Source organism: Loxodonta africana, chromosome 7 (assembly GCF_030014295.1).
Source record: "Loxodonta africana isolate mLoxAfr1 chromosome 7, mLoxAfr1.hap2, whole genome shotgun sequence".
NCBI classification, from domain to species: Eukaryota; Metazoa; Chordata; class Mammalia; order Proboscidea; family Elephantidae; genus Loxodonta; species Loxodonta africana.
In genome coordinates this window covers 45,487,359-45,510,664 of record NC_087348.1, presented here as the reverse complement: position 1 = coordinate 45,510,664, position 23,306 = coordinate 45,487,359, and positions in this window count along the sequence as shown.

Sequence of the window (23,306 nt, the reverse complement as noted above, 5' to 3'; positions counted from 1 at the left end):
GACTCCACTGGCAATTTTTTCTTTTTTTTTGGATCCCTGGTAGCTCAGTGGTTAAGAGCTTGACTGCTAACCAAAAGATCGGTGATTCAAATACACTAGCCACTCCTTGGAAACTCTATGCGGTAGTACTACTCTATCCTGTAGGGTCGCTATAAGTTGGAATCAACTTGACAGCAATGGGTTGTGAATGCTACCTTAACATGGAGTAAGGGACTTTGCAGAAGTGATGACATTAAGGATCTTGAGATGGAGAGATCATTTTGGATTATCCAGGTGGGTTCAATATAATTGCAATCGTCCTTATAAAAGGGATGTAGGAAGAGATGGAGGTGAAGGTGATAAGGTGACTGATGTGATAGAGAAGCAGTGAAGATGGAGTCAGGGGCCAGAGACAAGGGATATAGCCAGTGGCTAGAAGCTGGGAAAGGTAAGGAAACTGATTCTCCCCTCAGAGCCTCCAGAAAGAACCAGCTGTGCTGACACCTTGACTTAGCCCAGTGAAACAGATTTTGAACTTCTGACTTTCAGAACTATAAAAGAATAAATTCGTATTGCTTTAAACCACTAAGATGGTGGTAAAGGAGCCCTGATTGTGCAGTGGTTAAACACTCTGCTGCTAACTGATAAGTTAAAAAAAAAATTGCCATGAAGTTAATTCTGACTCATAATGATCCTATAGTACAGAGTAGAACTGCCCCGTAGGGTTTCGAAGGCTGTAATCTTTATGGAAGCCTACTGCTACATCTTTCTCCCATTGACCAGCTGGTGTGTTTGAACTGCCAACCTTTAGGTTAGCAACTGAGTGCTTAACCATTGCACTACCAGGGCTTCTTAACCAATGGACAGGGTTTCAAACCCACCAGCTGCTCCACAGAGAAAATACCTGGTGATCTGCTCTGGTAAAGATTTAAGCCTGGTAAATCAGATGGAGCAGTTCTACTCTGTCAGGTAGGGTCACTATGAGTCAGAGTTGACTCCATGGCCCACAACAAAAACAGTGCCAAAAAACTCGTGGTAATTTGTTAAAGAAATAAAAGGAAACTAGTATAAGTAATAAGCAATATTCAAGCCATATCAAAATTAAAGCCTTGGTTACTTGCAAATTATGATACTATTTGAATCTGTTGCATTCTTTTTTATAAATCCGGTATTAGAGAACATTTAAAAGTTATGTATAAGATATATTTAAACTCACTAAATGGGTTTATTATATAATGTAACTATAAAAGGGTCATAGTTAACTGTTACTGGTTTTGATATAATTGTTATTTTTCATTTACATAATGACAAAAAATCCATTGCTCTCTTGTCGATTCCAACTCATAGTGACCTCATAATGACAAGTGAAGTTTATTATCTTTTCATATATTGATCAGCTATTTGAGATTCCTTTTCTATGAGTAATCCAAAACACCGCTTACAAATATATTAGAATTATTTTTCTTTGTCTAATCATATTGTCTTTTAACTCAATTCTATTCCTACTTTGCAATGACTTGTTATTTTTAAATCATGAATGAGTGTTGAGTTTTATCAAGTGCTTTCTAGTACCTATTAAAATGATAAAGTATGACCTTAAGAATATCCCACCTGAATTTAGAGACCATCTCAAGAATAGATTTGATGCTTTGAATGCTGATGACCAAAGACCAGATGAATAGTGGGATGCTATTGAGAACATCATACACGAAGAAAGCAAAAAGTCATTAAAAAGATAGGAAAGAAAGAAAAGTCAAAATGGATGTTAAAAGAGACTCTGAAATCTGCTCTTTAACATAGAGTAGTGTTTAGTTTTTGTTATGGATTATTCTGTATCCCCCAAAACTGTGTGTCAACTTGGCTAGGCTATGATTCCCAGTATTGTGATTGTCCACGATTTGTCATCTGATGAGATTTCCGTATGTTTTGTAAATCCTAACTCTATGATGTTAATGAGGCAGGATTAGCGTCAGTTACATTAATGAGACAAGACTCAATTTTGAGTCAGTTGTATCTCAGGTCAGTTTCTTCTGAGATATAAAAGAGAGCAGTGAGCAGAGTGACAGGGAGACTTCATACCACCAAGAAAGCAGTGGTGGCAACACAGCGCCTTCTTTGAGCCTTCCCCCAGAGCTGAGTGAAAGAGAAAGCCTGACTATCTGGTGCTGCTATAACCAAATTAACACAAGTGGGTGGCCTTAACAAAGAGAAATTTATTTTCTCACCATTTAGGAGGTTAGAAGTCCAAATCCAGGGTGTCAGCTCCAGGGGAAGCCTTTCTTTATCTGTTGGGGCTAGGGGATGGTCCTTGTCATTAGTTTTCCCCTTATCTAGGAGCTTCTCAGCACAGGAACCCCGAGTCCAAAGAATTCACTCCCCTTCTGGTTTTACATTCTTGGTGGTAGGAGATCCTTTTCCACTCAGCTCACCTTTCTTTTTTATATTTCAAAAGAGATTGATACAAGATACAACCTAATCTTGTAGATAAAATCCTACCTCATTAACATAACTACCTCTAATCCTGCCTCATTAACATCATAGAAGTTAGAATTCACGTCACGAGGGATAATCATATCAGATAATGAAATGGTGGACAATCACGCAATACTAGGAATCGTGGTGTAGCCAAGTTGACACCACTTTTTTGGGGGGACACAATTCAATCCATAACAAGTAGCCCAAGTGAATGGAAGAAACAATGAAGTAAAAGAGCTGAAGAGAAAATTTCAAAGGGCAGCTGGAGAAGGCAGAGTGTTATTGAAACACACAAAGACCTGGAGTTAGAAAATGAAAAGGGAAGAACACACTCAGCATACCTCAAGCTGAAAGAATTAAAGAAAAAATTCAGGCCTCAGGATGCAATATTGAAGGATTCTCTGTGCAAAATATTGAGCAATGCAGGAAGCATCAAAAGAAATGGAAGAAATACACAGAGTCACTGTACCAGAAATAATTGGTTGATGTTCAACCATTTCAGGAGGTAGCATATAATCAGGAACCAATGGTACTGAATGAAGAAGCCCAAGCTGCATAGAAGGCATTGGTGAAAAACAAGGCTTTTGAAAATGATGGAACACCAATGGAGATGTTTCAACAAACAAATGCAAAACTGGAAGAGCTCTCTCATCTATGCCAAGAAATTTGGAAGACAGCCACCTGGTCAACCAACTAGAAGAGAGTCATATTGTGCCTATTCCCAAGAAAGGTGATCCAACAGAATGTGGAAATTATTGAACAATATCATTAATATCACACACAAGTACAATTTTGCTGAAGATAATTCAAAAAAGGTTGCAGCAGTACATTGACAGAAAACTGCCAGAAATTCAAGCTGGATTCAGAAGAGGGCATAGAATGAGGGATATCATTGCTGATGTCAGATGGATCTTGGCTGAAAGCAGAGAATACCAGAAAGATGCTTACTTATGCTTTAATGATTATACAAAGGCATTCCATTGTGTGATCATACAAATTATGGATAACATTTCCAAGAATGGGAATTCCAGAACACTTAATTGTGCTCATGCTAAACCTCTACACAGACCAAGAGGCAGTTGTTTATACAGAACAAGGGAATACCTACTCTGTGGTTTAAAATCAAGGAAACGTGTGTATCAAGGTTGTATCATTTCATCATTCGATCTGTATGCAGAACAAATAATCCAAGAAGCTGGAGTATATGAAGAAGAATGCTGCATCAGGGTTGTGGGAGGACTCATTAACAACCTGTGTTATGCAGATGACCCAACCTTGCTTGCTGAAAGTGAGGAGGACTTGAAGCACTTACCGGTGAGGATTAAAGACTACAGTCTTCAGTATGATTTGCACCTCAACAAAGAAAATGAAAGTCCTCACAACTGGGCCAATAGCAACATCATGATGAATGGAGAAAAGACTGAAGTTATCAAGAATTTCATTTGACTTGGATCCACAATCAATGCCCATGGGAGCAGCAGTCAAGAAATCAAATTATGTATTCCATTGGCAAATCTGCTGCAAAAGACCTCTTTAAAGAGTTAAAAAGCAAAGATGGAAAATTGGTATGGCCTTTCTTATCAGATCCAAGCCACAGTATTTTCAATTACCTCAGATGCGTATGAATATGGAATATGCGCATTAATGAGGAAGAGTGAGGAAGAACTGATGCCTTTGAATTATGGTGTTGGCAAAGAATATTGAATATACCATGGGCTGCCAGAAGAAGGAAAAATCCGTCTGGGAAGTAACACAGTTAGAATGCTCCTTAGATGCAAAGATGGCAAGACTTAGTCTCGCATAGTTTGGATGTGTTGTCAGGTTGAGCCAGCTCCTGGATAATTATGCTTGTTAAAGAAGAGGGTCAGAGTAAAAAAGGAAGATGTTCAACGAAATGAATTGACCCAGTGGCTGCAACAATGGGCTCAAACATAGGAACTATTGTTCGGATAGCGCAGGACCAGGCAGTGTTTTGTTCTGTTGTACAATGTGTCGCTCTTAGTTGGAACCAACTCCTAATGACAACAACATATTTTTTAACATATACTTAGAAGTAAAATGAATGACTACATGACTGCAATAGATGGAAGCTGGCAAAGGAATTATACTGTTTTATGGCTCTTTCTGGGTTATACTTTGATAAGAGTTTGTAGAAGAATATTTGAAGGAAGAGAGAAATAAAGTTGTAAATTGTGAATCCTAGAGAAATAACTCTACTTAAAAAGTAAAACAATATCTCAAGGGCAGGGAACGTTTCTATTTCTCTCATGTGTCCGCATGTTACATTTTCTCCATCAATCTGCTCACAGTGGGAATTCAGTCAGTTTTAAGGAGCAATATGGTTGATGAAAGAAAAAAAAAAAAGAACTCAGAAGATGAATACACAAGGAAAAAATGACAAAGGGTAATTTTTGTTTCCACAAAAAGTTGTGTAGTGTATCTTGACACTGGGAAAACATTACTTTATTTGCTTTTTTTTTTTTTTAATACTGGTAGAACTGGATCACTGAGCAATTTATTTAGCATCCTGTAGAGCCCTTGAATATAGAAAAAAAAAAAAAATCAGTGGAGGTAAATGTTTGGCGTCTTTGGGGCCTATGTAGCCTGAATTTAGGATATTACTAAACTCACTTTTTTAAACTCACTACAAAATCTAGTTACGTAAGAGATAACTTTGAAAAGCATCACTACATCTTGTGAATGATCACCCCAGAAGGCTACCTATTATGTTATTCAACACCATTTTCATTCCCTTTAGATATTTTTTTTTAGAAATTGAAAACCATAGGATCAATTTTTCTCTTGGAAAATTGGTATGGCCTTTCTTATCAGATAATAATAACTATGTAATCCATTGTGGTTCTTTTTCTTTCTTTCCTTTTGGGCTTCTTGGGTGAGAGGCTTTCTAGTATGATCCACGGGGGGCCTAAGGTCCTGTAGCCTGTCTGAGGAAGAAAAGGCAAAATAAAACAGAGCAGGTCATTAAGGTCTGATTCTATCAAAGTGGCTATCATTTAATCAAGGGAAATTAACATCTTCACATAAGAATTTTTTGGGAATAAATTTTCTGTTTCTATTGAAAATATTGGGTACTATTGACTTTAAATTCAGTTCTGAATTGATTAATCATATTTTCTTAAGTTTTTAGTTAAAATTGTGGTTAAACTAAACAACCAAACTCATTGATGTCAAGTTGATTTGGACTCATAGTGACCTTATAGGACAGATTAGAACTGCTCTATAGGTTTTCCGAGGAGTGGCTGATGTAGTTGAACTGCTGGCTTTTTGGTTAGCAGCTGAGATCTTAACCACTGTGACACCAGGGTGCCGAAATTGTGGTTAGAAGTGAGATAATGCAAATCAGGGAACAGACTACATCTTCATCACTTATGTTTTGTGGCCTCTGACAATTTTTTTAATATTTCTATAATCCAGCTTTCCTATTATAAAATGAGAATAATACCTTACTCCTAAGGTTTTTGTAAGACAATAATGACGGTACATGTATGGCACTCAGCAAGGATCCTATACATCACAGCAATTTGTATATATTTGTTCAGTGGTTCTCAACCATAGCTGCACATTGGAATCATCTGAGGAGGTTGTAAAATTCTAAGGTCCAGACACATCCTTCCAGAAATTCTGATATAATTGGTCTGAGGCAGACATTTCAATGGGAGTTTTAAAACTCCACAGGTGATTATAATGCGCAGCCAAGTTTAAGAAAAATTGAGTTAGGTGCACTGGTTCCAAGAAAAAGAAACTTATTCTGGTCACTAGGGCAAAAAGGAAATTTATTGGGAGGATATGATGCAGCTCACAGAACTAAAATGAAACAGTGGAGTACTACATTTTGGTAGACCAGTTGATCTACGTGACATGAGCTAAATAACTATTTCTTTAGGGAATAAGTCAGCCTCAGCGTTTTCTACTCATTCATGCATTCACTCATGTGTCCCTTAATCTTACTATTCAAGTTTCAAAAGCTGAAAGAGAGAGAGAGCATAATTGAACTGGCTTGGGTCATATGCTTTCCCCTTGGCTAAGAGAATGTAGTATCACTGATTGATAGACTCATGAAGACTAAACAAAGCACACTGATGGACAGACAGCTTCTCAAAAGTGACTGAGGTATGCTTCCAGAAGAAGAAAATGAGAAGGGACTCTGGTGGCCAAACTAAGTCAGTCAATAAACAAATAAGCAAACACTGTAATACTGTTACTTCCTGTATAACAAGAATTCTTCTTTCTCAAGAGTTTTGAATTATATGATTATATATCTATATTTTATTGGGTATGAGTTCACAACTCTCTGAAAATAAATTGGGTAACACCTAAGAAATGGTATCACACTGCAGGTAGGTGTTAATAAATAAAGCTGTTTACATCATCATCATAACGGTTGTCCAGAATCTTTGTAAGTGTACAATTCCCTGTTCTGATTGCAATAACTCAGTGCATATGTAAGAGCTATTCTGGATTATAATCCCCATTTCTACAGCAATTGAATTTGGACACTGGCAATTCATTTCTGAGGGAGTCTGTGTTGTAAGACAATAATACAATTTAGTACCAGTATGATGTCCATGAAATCAAAAGACGCATTGCATTGGACAAATCTGCAAAAGACCTCTTTAAAGTATTGAAAAACAAAGATATCAATCTGAAGACTAAGGTGCTCCTGACCCAAGCCATGGTGTTTCTAGTCGCCTCATATGCACGTGAAACCTGAACAATGAAATAAGGGAGACTGAAGAAGAATTGATGCCTTTGCATTGTGGTGTTGGAGAAGAATATTGGGTATACCATGGACTGCCAGGAGAATGAACAAATCTGTCTTGGAAGCAGTGTGACTAGAATGCTCCTTGGAAGCAAGGATGGCAAGACTATGTCTCACATACTTTGGGCATGTTCTCAGGAGGTATCAATCTCTGGAGAAGGACATCATGCTTGGTAAAGTAGAGGGTCAGGGAAAAAGAGGAAGACCCTCAACGAGATGGGTTGATGCATTGGCTGCAACAATGGGCTCAACCATAATAACGACTATGGGGATGGTGCAGGATTGGGCAGTGTTTCGTTCTGTTGTACTGTGATTTGGAATCAACTCAGCAGAGCCTAACAGCAACAACAACATGATGCCCAGGAATCTTGGGAGGGCAAGATTTAATAACGGGAAGGCACACAAATCATAGCAGGTGGATGGAAACCTGGGTAACCATGATGTAAACCTCTGAGAGGGGATATATGGGGGAAAAGAAATCACAATTACAGTGGCCTAATTTCCACAAATATAAAACAGCAAACTTGAAAAAAGTTTGCAAAACCTTAAAAGATAAAAAACACAGTGGTGGCCACTATTTTTAAAGTCTAGATAAGAGATGCAGTTGCGATATCCTTAGAGATAAAAGTAAAATTAAAGCAAAAAGGAACTCAAAATATCTAGAAATATTTTCTGATCTTGGCATTATTCACTGAAAAGAAGTAAAACTGACACAGAAATTGAGGAATCAGTTTGGAAACACCTGTTTTATGGATCATGTTGTGACTGCATAACAGAAATTCACTAATAACCATACTGTTGGTAATTAACCAGGTTATAGTTTCATCTTCCACGCAATTGATAATTTGCTATTTGTCATTAGCAACAGGCAAAACAGTCTTATATAATGAGGGAAATAGAAGCTATATCAGCAAAGAAGAGGAGTAATAAAATAGTTAATCTCTTCTTCAAAACTCTATATTTTTTTCACACTTTTTTTTTCAAAAATAAAAATCTTATAAATTAAGAACAACTTATATGGTATATACTCAGGATGATAACAGAGAACTAATAGTTATATTTGGAAAATTGACATAGTTGTATACAGGGGAGATTAAATTTAAGAGACCAGAAATCATGAAGAAGGGGTAGAAAGATGATTCTAGTTAGGAAAAAATGGCTCTGAATCAAATTTGCTCTGTGTTGTACATAAATAATGCTTTGTGTTGTATAAGCCATACGCAAGCATATACACACATACACAGAGACACACACACAACTGTGTAACAAGGTCTGCGACAGGTCACATAAGACAGGAAGTCCATTGGAGGAGTCAAAGAAAATACACGTTGAATCACTTCTCCCGTGATTAGAGGTCTGTCCTCTTATTCTGAGAAACAAACATATACTCTCTGAGTTCTTTTTCAAAATTATATCGTTTGTGTTTCCCATAAGAACTTTAAAAAACAATTTCAATTCTAATTAGAATAACATTGAATTTATATACTAACTTTGGGAGATTTATCATTCATTAGTTCATTCTGAAACTCAAACAAAACATATTTGTTTGGGTATCTGCTAACAGATACTATGTTTGTAGATCAAAAAGGAAACATAAACACAATCTCTCCTTGCCAACACTCATGTTAACACACACTTAAACTACAACATGAGCAATATTGAAACAAGGGTATTGTTGATCAGGAAGACAGGATAGAGAAGCTGAGGTTTAATCTAGATCAGGGGTCAGCAACCTTGTTATATAAAGGACTGGATAGGAAATATTCTAGGTTTTGGGGGCCATAGGGTTTCAATCACAACTAGTCAACTCTGCCGCTGTGCCGTGAAAGCAGACATAAACAATATGTAAACAATGGCTGTAATTCTCACAGTTAGGAGGTTAGAAGTCTGAATTCAGGGTGCCAGGTCTAGGGGAAGGCTTTCTTTCTCTGTTGGCTCTAGTGGAAGGTCCTTGTCTCTTCAGCTCCTATTCCTTGGCTTCTAGGGATTGTCATGTGGCATGGTATCTATCTTCCCCAATCTCTGCTTCCTTGCTTGCTTGTTTAACCTGTTATATATCTCAAAAGAGATTGATTTAACACACACTCCACACTAACAGTGTCTTAGCAATAAAGCAAAGAAAACCCATTCCCAAATGGAATTATAACTACAGGTATAGGGGTTAGGATTTATAACACATATTTTGGGGGGACATAATTCAATCTGTAGCAGCTGTGTTCCAATAAAACTCTATTTATAAAAACAAGTGGAGTGAAGTGCGTGCAGTCTGTACACTTGTTGCAGTGGGAATTTGGGGTGGGAATTTATTGACCTCTGATCTTGAACAATCACCTGGAATTAAACAGTTGGAGAAAAATAGAAATATCATTCCAGGTAGAGGTAATAGCAAACAAAAGCAAACAGCAGTGTGATACGTTCTGGGTATGCTGAGAAATCATTGAGTGTGTAATCCACATTATATAGATGGCAGATAAATTAATAGGTTGCTCTGTTCAATCATTTTTGCTGTTGCTGTTAGGTGCCATCCATTCAGTTCTGACTCATAGTGACCCTATATGCAATAGAATGTAACACTGTGCTGTCCTGCACCATCCTCACAACTGTTGTTATGCTTGAGCCCATTGTTGGAGCCACTGTGTCAACTCATCTCATTGATCGTCTTCCTCTTTTTTGCTGACCCTCTACTTTACCAGGAAACCCTGGTGGTGTGGTGGTTAAGTGCTATAGCTGTTAACCAAGAGGTTGGCAGTTCAGATCCTCTAGGTGCTCCTTGGAAACTCTATGGGGAAGTTCTACTCCATCCTATAGGGTTGCTATGAGTCAGAATCGACTCGACGGCAGTGGGTTTTTTTTTTTTTCTACTTTACCATGATGTCTTTCTCCAGGGACTGGTACCTCCTGATAACATACGCAAAGTACTTGAGACAAAGTCTCGTTATCCATGCTTCTAACGAGCATTCTGGCTAAACTTCTAGGACAGATTTGTTCTTTCTTCTGGCAGCCCATGGTATATTCCATATTTTTAATCAACATCATTTATTCTCACTGATGAAATAGAGGCCCGTATTAGTAAATGGTGAAGCCAAGATGTAAAAATTGAAACACAGATTTGACTTTCAAATCTTGCTCTTTGCACCGTAGCTTACTTCTTTAGTCTGAGAAATATACACTTGTTAAATACTGAGTACTTAGTAATTACAGGTTCCTACATTTTATATGGGAATTACATTAGTGGATTCAAAAGTAATTAACATGTATAGTGGGCTCCACTTGCTCAGAATGCTGAGGAAAAAAAAAATTTTACCTGTAATTGCATGGTTAGTACTCTGTAATTAATCTTCCCTGAAACAGCAGTTAATTATGAATTAGAGGTTGCCAAACAGGCTGAATTTGAAGTAGATTTACTTTTTTTACTCAACATAACAGAACAGATTCTACCTTCTTTCACTCACCGCTGGCTACACATGGAAGTGAATCCACTTCCTTTAACACTTTCCCATTTTAAATGCCACATGAACATATGTTCTTATTGGAGTCTCAATTAATTATAATAGAAACTGTGGTGCACCCTCTGTTCTCCTTCTAGAAACGTAAAATGCTATCAATCTTTTTTTTTTTTTTCCCTGCTGATTTGGGAAAACCAGTAATGTGGTATTTAAGCTAAAATATGGGAAGGTTATTAGGCCTCTGGGTTAAAAATAAATAGGCAAAACCATCATCAAGTGCTTTCAAATTGCAAGTACTGCAAACCTACAAAATGGGATCAAGGAGTTATTTCTAAATGTTTGTTATTCGTATGCTTACACATCATGACATCAATTATCCACATCAAAAATTAAATCTGTAGCCTGGTTATATTCATTAGGTTCATTAACTGTGACACCAACATATCAGTATAAATTATTCTCATATGAGTACTCAAGAAGAGAATTTAACACTTTTCAAATAATGAAAAAAAAAATGGGCTGTGTAGTTTCCAGCCTTTTGATCACTAATGAGTCATACATCTTTTGTGCTTTTAAATCACCTGTAATCAGTCTCAGTGTTACAAGGAACATGCTCCATACCATTGGTCTTTATATTATATAAAAGCTTCCTCTCCACACAGAAGGATAGGGCTAGAAAGAACCTACAAGATCATTTCATTCTACCCCTTCGTTTTTCAAAGAGGGAGACTGAAGGATCAAGAGGTGGCCACATAGCTAGTTAACAGTAGAATCAAAATTACTGGGTCCTAACTTAGTGCTGGAAACCCTGGTGGCATAGTGGTTAAGAGCTACAGCTACTAACTAAATGGTCAGCAGTTTGAATCCACCAGGCACACCTTGGAAATCATACGCGGCAGTTCTATTCTGTCCTATAGGGTTGCTATAAGTTGGAATTGACTGGACGGCCTTGGGTTTTTGTTTGGTTTTAATTTAGTGCTCTTTCCTCTTTACCGCATTTCTTTGCTCAGCTTTCTTTGAAGGGCATCCTGAGCTTGGGTATGCACAGGTCTAGCTTACAAGTTTGATTTCATAGCACTGTTAATGTCTCTCTTAATTTTATGATTTGAACCAAATTGAACTTCTTTGGTTTATTCTTAATACACAATATTCTCTCTTCTTCCCCCAAAGACTTTGCTCTCCCTGTTTCAGAAATCAGTTACCGTGTTCTCGACCTCTAAGTCATTGCTTTATATCATCGAATTAGACATGAGATGGACATTACTCTCTTGATATTCTAACTTCATATGACGTATCACATTACACCAATATTATATCTTTGATAAATCAGTCATGCCTAGATACTTCATTGAATATTGAGTCTATTGCCTAAATGGAATACATACGATGCCTAGTCAGCTCCTATAGTTGTCTGCTGAAATGAATGGACTTCTAAAATTCATGAAATACTCTGACCTGCCTTTTCAGGTTTTTCTCATTCTCCTCATGTCAATAACTACTCATTCTTCTTTCTTTTCTTAGTTCCATCCAAGCTGCTTTCGTTATTGAGTTTGTTTTCTTATCTGTACATGTGTTGCATGGCTTAACTGTGTATGAAAATTTCTCTTGTCTGATCAATACCTATGATCTCTTTCAGCTCTTTGCCCCTTCAAAACCACAGATTATAATTTATCTACACTTTGTTCAGTGTGAAATCAGTACTGCAATGCTCCTTTTAGTAACTGTAACTGATTAGAATTTTGAAGTAATGTTGATTTTGGATATCAGAATCATAGAGAAATGTTATGGGAACATTTGCTCCTTCACAGTGGTAAGAAGGTACTGGACCTGTTTGGACCTAACCAAGAAAGAAAAATTTCCATAAAAGATGTTTAGAAATCCCAGTGTTAGAGTATACTATCTATATGTTATTACATTATGCTATAATATTACAATGTATTATATCTATCTCTTTCTCTTCCACTTCCTCTGTATCCACATTCAACATAAATCAAATAATAGGAACAAAAGAAAAAGAGAATTTGCTGGTATTTTTCCTCCAGGATTACTCCATATAGTACACTTACTATTGGTGTTTGACTGGAGACTCTAAAATCTTTAGGGCACAGAGAGCTGGACATGCTGGAAGTTTTATTTCTCCACCCACACAGACATAAGCAGAGATTGACTGGTCTGGTGAATAATGCTCAGAATGGAACAACTCCATGATGACTTATACTCCTGTATTCTAGTGGTCCTCTGTGGTATGAGGTTGGAAATCCATTCCAAGGATGTTGGAGTTGCAGAAAGGAGGGGAACTATATAGTGCTTTTTCTTATTTTGCGTCTATGAATTTCCTTCAAACAAACTTCACATTCAGTTAATTTCCAGCCTTCCACATGGGCTGTTGAGGTGATACTTGCTAGGCCAATATAGCTATGTCCCTAGGCAAGGAGAAAGGGCAGCAAAAGAACTCTTTGAAGAGATTGGAAGGAGTTTCAATGATGGGTTTTGTTTGGTTTCAGAAGAGGAGACATAAGGATAGAATTTTGCTGTGCTGATTTACAGAAACTCAAATGTCCCATAGTGTTCCCTGAATACAGATTGAAACAACACTTGGTAGAGGTTGGTATGAATGCATATTTAGGAGGCAAAAGTGTTAGTTAGTGCTGACTCTACCCTGAAGGCTGACAAAAGAAGGCTATCTGAAGCTCTTCTGATGGCAGGTGTAGGAGAGAAGGCTGCAAAAGGACAAAACCACCCTTGTGCTGATTGGCGGGGCAAAGGCACATACATTTTCCCATTGGCCAAGTGGACATTGCAAAAAGGAGCTGTGTTTGAATCATCTGGAAAGGACTCCACACAAGAGGGCCTCTTTCTGTGTTCACTTGGAGGCAAGCTGGGAGGCGATAGCGGAAGAGAAGTTGCAAGAGGTATGTTGGAGTTTGTATTGCCTGCATTGGGGAGTGATAAAAAAAGGATAACTCCAGTGGGAAATGCCATAGGGGAATGACCCAAAGTGACTCTTTTGGCATGACAGTGGGTATTTGGCAGTCAAGAAAGATCTACATGTAGCACTTAATAATCAAAGAAAATTTTCTAATTAAATAAAACTTTACCTTTCAACTCCTCCTTTGCTCCCAAGCTGGAATAGCTTGCAAGGGAAAAGAAAAGTCAAGAAAGATGAAAGAATAGACCTTATCCATCTTTCATGCTAGTCAGATATCAGTTTGTAGGGAGGGAAAAACTAAGAGTTGGCTGAGAAAGTGAAAATATTATTTTTATAATTGAAAAGAAGACACTTATAAAACCTGAAAATTGTGAGATTTCTGTCACTAGAAAGCTAAGGGCTCTATTGGATATATTGTCTAGGTAAGGGTAAAGGACATCTGACCCAATATTACAAAGGCAGGAGTAGAAAAATATGAAAAATCTCTTAACAAAACATTTAAAAAGTCTAATATTCATGCTCTTTACCAGAGTTCCCAGGGCAAAAATCATAACAATAAATGGGACTCCATTTTCTCCATTTTTTCTTTCAAAGACCATGCAATCAAAAAGTAGGAAAAACAATGAGAGAGAGGTTACCAGGGAAAAGGTCAGTTTTGAAGCTGCCAATTGGGTGCAAGTGTTTAAAGAGGGTGAACTGGTTCTTAAATCCTGTTTCTTTCACACGGTCAATGCAAGGAGTCTTCTAGCTCCTTCTAGCAGAAAAGAGGAGTCTTTGTAAGACAGAAAGCTGATTAAAGTTAGTTATTTGTCCTTATTAAGTTGTAAAACACCCAACACACACAATTTCTCTGACTGTCCTTCATACAGAAAGTCTTCAACAAAGATGTGTTGAGTTGAGTTACATGCACTGTGGCTGGGGTTTGGAATCCAGTCTTGAAATGGCTTCATTCATCTACTGATATAACTGCTATTATGAAATTGTTTGGCTTATGCTTTTTGGTTAAACTTAAACTGTGTCCTAGTCTAAATTTGAAAATATTCTAACAGAGTAAGGATATGAGCTCTCAAATGTAAACCTGAGTAGGAGGATTACAAGGTGCCTATGTAGCACAAACGATTTGCACTCTACAACTCATCTAAAGGTTGGTGGTTAGAACCCACCCAGTGGTACCACAGAAGGAAGACCTGGGAATCTGCTTGCATTAAGATTACAGCCGAGAAAATTCTATGGAGCAGCTCTACTCTGAAATACATGCAGTTGCCATGAGGTAGAATTGACTCTATGGCAACAGGTTTTTGTTGTTGTGGTTTGTTTTGTTTTTTAGGCAAACTACTATGAGTCCAAACAATGTCATAGGTCTGATGCCTCTGAATTAATTCTACTTTTGTTAAAACTGTGAGTCAGAGGCAACCATGGTTTAGAGATGAATAGAAGTCAGTCCTAATAATTTTTAAATGCACAGCTATAACTGTATTAATCAATAATATAGCAATTTACATTTCTTTAGCAGTTGTTACGTACTAGTATCATGCCAGGACTTCTACATGTATTAGCTCATCAAATATTCTAGGTAGGAATATAGCAACACTGGGCCTGCGTTCCACCCAGCCCAGGATTAGATGAAAATCAGTAATTGCTTCCTCCTTTACTCCAGGACTCATTGCTTTCCAGCTTGCTATATTTTTACCACTCATTCATTGCATGCACCAGGCCCACTTCCACTATTTTGTATTACACACCTGACTTCTAAAGGTATGTGCTTTTCTCATGGTTCTCAACTCAGTAGGGTGTTTATTGAATGAAACTTTCCATGGCAGCCAGTAGTTATGATCAATCCTCCTCCCCAACACACAGGGACACACAGTGTTAGCATTGCTCCAAATGATAGCATGGTCACCACCCCACAGCATGAGAGACACTGTTCCATGGGTAATCTGCCGCAGATCTCAATGTCCTCTCTTATATTCCAGATAGAGATACAGCTGCAAGGGAAATTGTTTTCTTCATCATCATTCTTTATTTCTCTTGGGAGTTCTTTGCACGTGCACGAATGTGAGCATAGACAAACACACATTTTTCCTACTCGCCTTGTTTGTCATGCTTTCTCCTTCATTGTAACCCTATTAATTCTTTATGTAATCAAAACCTCCTTTTTACTTGCTTACAGTACAAAATAAGATTAAATCTCCTTTGTATGTTCTTTCTCTCAAATGGTACCTCTGCATACCCCACTTACTGCTCAGCAAAGGTGTTCTCTATCAAAAACAACCTAGATTACCCCTAACATCATTCTGAAGGCTATTTCCTACAGTGTCCATCTGCACCTTTGATGCAGGTTCAAGAATCAGGCCTTCATGGACCTGTTTTTTTCAATCTCTGCCTTCATATATCTGAATTCTATAAATTCTCCCCCTCTGCATTCCAAGCCCATTCCCATGCAATTTCCAGAACGAGCAACCCTAATTTCAAAGCGGGGCGGGGGGGGGGGCGATTCTCACTGAATTGCATAGTCATTTCCACTTTTCAGCAACGATTGTTTCTAATTATGTCGACGTGGCAACAGTAAGGACGAGTCAAAAAGAAAAAAATGCTAAATTAAGATCGGGAACATAAATCCAATGCCAGAATCATTACCATTCTGATACTTCTACTTCAACACATTTACATATTTGATATCTAAATTGTGCTGAGGAAAACAGATCAGAGAGACACATTTGTTTAATTGTGTAATTCTGAGTCCAAAAAGATTTGGTTACTGTCATTCTATTTGTCAGAATACTGATCTATTACAAAGGAAGGCTGATATTTTCCCAAGCCCTGGAAAATGTTCCAAAAAAAAAGGTTTATGAACAACTCTAAAACATTTGTAATGATATTTTTTTCACCAATTCTTTACAACATTGATTATACTTTCATTTCAGAATGAAAGAAAATAATGGGAATGCTTCTTTCCAGAAAGGTCAGAGAAACGGTTTTCAATATTATCAATCTTTTTGCATTCAGCCCTTTATTCAGCAAACATTTATTGAGTGCATATCAAGAGTTAGACACAGGGGAAATACAACTGGACAGGAGAACTAAAGTGTTTGCTAAAAGAGAATTTATTTTCTGGTAGAAAAAAAATGTTAAAGAAGTGATTGTATAAAAACTTGCTGTTATGATAAAAATAAGGACAGGCTATCTGGGACCAACTTTTTATTTAAGATGCCCAGTCATTAAATTCCAAAGACTAGTGAAATAAAACAAATGAACAGATGCTACATTGTTCCTTTCACCTGCCTGGAATGAACTGGATGGCTCCTTTTTGCCATTGAGATTTCAACTTCAATATCAAGTCTTCACAAGAGATTTTCATTATAAAAATTTCTTTCCTTAGTTACTTTATCTTGCTACCATGTTTTAATTCTTTGCATCACCCTCAATGCTATTGGATGCTTTTTTGCTTATTTATTTCCTTGCTTATTTACTGTCTTCCTTTCCTAGTGTTTACCCCATATGCAGAGAACTCAGATTGCTATTAGGCAAATGATAATTGTTCAACAAAGATTTGTCAATTAATCGAATATTAGTGATATATAAACATATCTTTTTGAATATTTCTTGGCAGTAATTTAAAAATAAGATTCATTCTTGGTTTGGCAATTTGGTTTTCATAACCTTAAAAAATATAGCCACAACTAAAGTGTGTAGTGTGCTTCTTCTTTTTTTTTGTCTTCTTGACATCTATTCAACCTTATTTTGACAATATAATTATATCTTTTCTTGGGTAATGACATCTTAAAAAAAAAAATAAAAACAGTTAACTGAAAGATTAGAGGTTTGAGTCCACCCAGAGGCACCTTGGAAGAAAGATTGGCAATCTGCTTCTGATAAATCAGCTATTGAAAATCCACTGGAGCACAGCTCTACTCTGACACACATGGAGTTGCCACGAGTTGGAGTCAACCTAATGGTAACTGGTTATAATGACTTCTTGCCCAATCTCAATTTCCATATTTTTGTTGAGCCTTGCTTATCTGTAAGCTAAGGATGCGAGAACATAACCCAGGTATAGCCAATTGAAGCATTTCATTTCTCAACTGTGATTGGTGACTCCAGACAGGCTAATCATAGCAAATGAGATTAAAGCCTGTGGCTTCTGTTGGGCCTCTTAGAAATTCCACTTTCTGCCTAAATTGGATGTATGACAACATTAAACTGAAGTGGTTTGAGGCAACTATAGGAGAAAAACAGTCACGAAGCCAACATGGAGAAAAGCAGAAGTTCAATAAAACTTCTTGATATAAGCGTTCTGTGACCTGGATTCAGCTTTGTCTAAATTAGGATTGTATTGTGAACTTCTGATGGATCAGCAAATTTAAGTATGGTTTGTGTCATTTGCAAATGAGTGTTAACTGATAAATCATCATTTTGTTGAATGAGATATCTTAAACAACTCTGAACTTCAGCTTCCATATATTTGCTAATTAACTTACCAAGTATTCTAGATCTTTTGTCTTCCTTGCAGTTTTGTGTCTTATTTCCATTCAACCAAAATTTACATTTGCACATGACCTATCATGGCCTTTCTGGCACCATTGTTCATCAGGACTTTTCAGCTTCAACTCTTCTGCTGGTTGTCTCATTCTGACACTATTTGTAAACTCATCGTCACAAGAGAGGGAAATCTGCTTGACATAGCACTTTTTGTTCCCTAGCAGTTTTACAGATTACATGCATAGCTTATAAGTTGGCTGTTTTTGAGTGAGGTGACCATGCTTAGCCCATCTAATAAAGGGTTGGGCAGAACAAGGGTATGATATGGTATAGCATTTTACTACCTAAGGAGATACTGGAGAGCAAGAATTCCTTATAAGCGACAATGAACATGATATGCAATGATACTGGTCAGTGATAACGTTGGTACATGGGTGCCACACTTGGGAAAAAAAAAAAAAAAACCTGCTGTCGAGTTGATTCAGACTCATAGTGACCCTATAAGACAGAGTAGACCTACCCCGTAGGGTTTCCAAGGGGTGGCTGGTGAACTTGAACTGACCACTTTTTGGTTTGCAACTGAGCTCTTAAACCAATGCACCACCAGGGCTCTACAGTAGGTGCTGCACAGCAGGTGCTCAATTAATGATTACTTGTACTTATGGTGGAAGTCCTGGTGGCATAGTGGTTAAGTGCTAAAGCTGCTAACTAAAAGGTCAGCAGTTTGAATCCACCAGGCATTCCTTGGAAAATCTACGGGGACAGTTCTACTCTGTCCTATAGGGTCACTATGAGATGGGATCTACTCAACGGCAATGGGTTTTCAACGGGTAGTACTTGTGGTTGTTTGTACTTGTCACAAGAAAGGAATTTTTAGCTATCATTGGAGCCCCGGTGTAGTGGTTAAGAGCTCCACGGCTAGCCAAAAAGTCAGCAGTTCTAATCCACCATTTGCTCCTTGGAAACCCTATGCGTTGGTTCTACTCTACCTTATAGGTAGGGTTGCTATGAGTTGGAATTGACTCAGTGGCAACAGTTTTGTTTTTTTTGGTTTAGAAAGTAGATAGGTAAAGCAATCAAGGTAGTGGTTCAGAGATGCTTTTGCTGTTTCTCACTTAAGTTGCTGTATCATTCCATCCACTAGGTTACCTGGCGTCTCAGGCTTGGGTATGCTGAATGCAATCAGGTGCCATGCTATATCCTTGTACGTTCCATGGCGTATAACCCACACAATCCAAGACTGGGGAAAATTTTAGCCTATTATAGTTGTAAATTATTTAGACATTTGCAACTTATGAAACAGTAGTATTAACTCTCTTGCTCTTGTTAACTTGGTAACATTAGTTAGATTGCTTAACTTTGCAAGGGCTTGATTTCCTTCCCTTTAAAGTGGGAGTCACAATACCTTACTTTTGGATTGTCATGAGGAATAAATGAAATATTATAATAAAATTCTTCATACATTTCCCAGCTTAAAACAAATATTCTAAAAATGATTCAAATAAGTTTTTCTTACTTTTAGTCCACAAGTATCTTTTTTTTTTTTTCTTATTGGAGTTGGCATATAGTCAAGATTGCTGGGCAATTAGAAGAAGACATTATTTCCCCTAACGGGAGTCTCCACATTTGCTAGACTTTCCTTCCATGATAATACTGCTTCTAAATAACTTCCACATGTTCCAACTCATCTGATTTAATATTTCAAACTTTTGAGGAAGGTATTATCATCCTCCTCTCAGAAAGTGATTTTTAAAGAATTTTTTTTGTGATTTTTAAGTCCACACCTACAGTGTGACTGATACTACTCTGCCTGTTCCTTTGGTTTCCTACTTTTTTGAAACAAGCTATGACACAATCTCAACACTGAGATCAGGAATCGTACATTCTTTTTCAGTTTGTTATCCATAACACATAAATGATGACTGATAGAGATACAGTTTTTCCAGGATGCCTTTATAAAAGACACCATATTTTAATATTGAGACATTTCAGTGCAGTAGGAATGATCAAGTCACTCATTTTCACAGCCCTGGGAATATTTTTTCTATAAGTTATCGATCAATCATTATAAAATATTAGTTGATTCTCTAGGATATATTTCTGTTCTAAATGATAAGATTTTAAGCATATGTCATACAGCTCGAGGTAAAGGGAAGGTAATTTATAACTCAAGTGCCAAGTAGACCCTTCAACCTTCCCTTGCAAAAAGAACTTACGTCTGCTTATATTTATTAATGACAGCCATACTTTATTGTGGAATTGAATAACACAATAGACATCAATCATTTGTTCTCTACTGTTGGGAAAAGCTTTCCTCTGTCTAATAACCAAATTCTTTTTGTGGCATTTTGTGAAGAGAGTAAAAAGAGTAATCGCCTTGTTCAAACAGTTAAACAACAAATTCTTCTGTGATTTCTTGTCTTTTCCTAAGCGTTTCTACTACTGAAGTATGTATAATAAAATTATTTCTATTTAGGGGAAGATAAATAGAGATAAAAGTGAAAAAGATAAAACAGATAAATCTGGTTAGTTATATAAGACCGTTTAGAGCAACCATTTTTCCTAAGCTATTTAATCTTAAATGACTTCATATCAAAAAGCAATCTATGACATATGCTAACACAAGAGGGTATGCAATCAGAGAGGTACAGTGTAAGGTAGGTCACAGGTGCTGCATATTGGCTGCCTGGGGGTAAAGGGGCTTCCTTCTAGGTAGGAATAAACATCTGTCACTGGGGAACCCAGTGATAGATAGATGATACAGAGAGAGAGATAGAAAGAACCGCCACGTGCAGGTTGTGGTTATGACTTCCTTAGCATGACTGTGTGGAGTCCCTGGGACATGCAAACAGTTAGTGTACTTGGCTGCTAACTGAAAGGTTGGAGGTTCAAGTCTACCCAAAAGCACCTTGGAAGAAAGCCCCGGCAATCTACTTCCAAAAAATCAGCCATCGTAAACCCTATGGAGTACAGTTCTACTGTGACGTATGTAGAATCACTATGAATCAACATTGACTTGATGGCAACTGGCTAGCCTGGGTGAGTAGAGAGGAGAGTACCAGCGAGTCTCTTCATGTATGAGAGCTTTAAAGTGCTGTGACCCTATTCTCAAGCAAACATGGCCCAGTTAGTGTCTGGAATTGAAAATAGAGGCTCATATCCTCTCCTCTTAGTGGTGATTTAAATGGAGGTGGAGACAGTGGTAGGAATGGTTTCCTTACGTCTGTATCACCAGCATATAAAATAGCATAATGGTAATATAGTCCTGAGACTTTCCAAGTAAAATATATATTACCCATCTTTTAGTATGGATTTCTAGCTTTGCGACTGAGGGAAGAGATCAAGATGTATTCAAAGTGATTTCCACAAGTCACCCGGCTACCTCTATTCTTTATGTGTATTTGTGCATAAATAGTGTGTGTGTATCTTAATGAAAAAAGTGATTATATCCCACATACTATCTAAAATTAGACTCTCACATAATGACCTTCTTCAGAAAATATTATTTTTTCAAAGAAGTAGACATTAGAATTCTTCCATTTGTTCCTATATCTCTCTATCTAACTAAGAAAGAGAGCCTCACATAGGCAAAAATACAAAAATATTTGGGAACGCCACTATTAATTGCAGGACTCTTTGTAATAGTGAAAGTCTAAAAGAAACTCAGATATCTATCTGTAGGAACTTTATTGAATTAAAAAAAGCACATCCACACAATGAAGTGTTTTGCAGTTGTAACAAAAGCAATGAGGGATATCTATAGACATTACTATGGTATGGTTGCCACGAAATACTAAGTTAAGCAAGAAGGAGAATGGCGTGTATGCTGACATATTTTCATCCAAGAATAAGGGATATGAATACACATATGCATTTGTTTCTGAATTTTCTAATGGAAGGATAAGCCTTACAATATAAAAATGGATGGAGGGGATGACGGAGGTACTGATTTCTTTCTTTTTTTTTTTTTAATAAATCCTTTTTTTATATTATTATCAAATTCTCTTATATTAAAAGACCACCAAGATAAAAAGTTATGTAAAAAAGATGAACCCCAATATGTAGACTAAAACACAGATTAAAAAAAAGGACTCATCAGCAAATTCGAATAGTCCCCTACTCACCAAAGTTGGGTCAGTTTGAATATTAATTAAGATAATAACTACAATCAGTTGAAACACATCATATATTTCGTCTCATAAGCAGAGGTAAAGAGGGCAGAAGAGTAGTCAGGGGTTGGTAATTTCTGAAGCTGGATGATGGGTACATGGGGTTTCAATATACTATTCTCTTCAATTTTTTATACATTTGAAATTGTGTATAATCAAGTCAGAGAAGACAAGAAAGTCAATTTACATTTGTAGAGAAAAACAGTGCTGATTTACATCACAGTGCTATGTTACAGAGGACTGGTGTACTAACCGAATCGACTCGATGGCACTGGGTACTGGGGTATACTAACCACAAGTATTTTCTCTCACCTATGCAGAAGTGGAAGACAAGATAAAATGGTCTGTCAAACAGATTTCTTTTCTATTTTGTTTCTACAAATCATTATAAGAGATAAACTGTTTAATTAAGCTATTTACAATGCTAGGATTGTCCTGTCTCTAAGCTCAGAAATGTAAAGCATAACTTGAGTTGCCTTGCAGATGTTTATAAAAGATGAATCACTAAGCAGGAAAGTACTTTCTTGAGGCTGTGGAGTGATTTAGAGGATGGGCCCTTGCCAATGTGGTAGCCACTAGGCTTTGGAAATAGTAAAAATAACATGTGGACCACTATCACCTCCTCAGTATACCTGAAGCTGTCACCGCTCTTCTAGAGTTAATAGCAGCTAATGAATAACTGAATCAGCTGAGTTTGAAAGGAAAAGGAGGCACTATTCTTGCTCTGACAGCCTGGAGCAAAGAAAGTGGGTCCGCCATGTTTGATGATCATTCCAGTGACTGAGAGTGGATATAAGTAATGACTCAAAGCTGCCTCCTTCCTTGCTATTAGGGCTGAAAGCATCCCAAATAAATTGGAGAATAGTGCTGTGCTTTCATTACAATAGGGGTTGCTCTTGCCAAAAGGAAATTTTCCTTAATTAAAGAGAAAGTACTCCTTTCAGGAGCTACCCAATGAGGTCATTGCAATGGAACCTTCTCAGCGAAAAGCAGACTGCTTTTAAATACTAGATTTTGTAGCTGAGATGGGGAAGCAATTTAGTGAAATT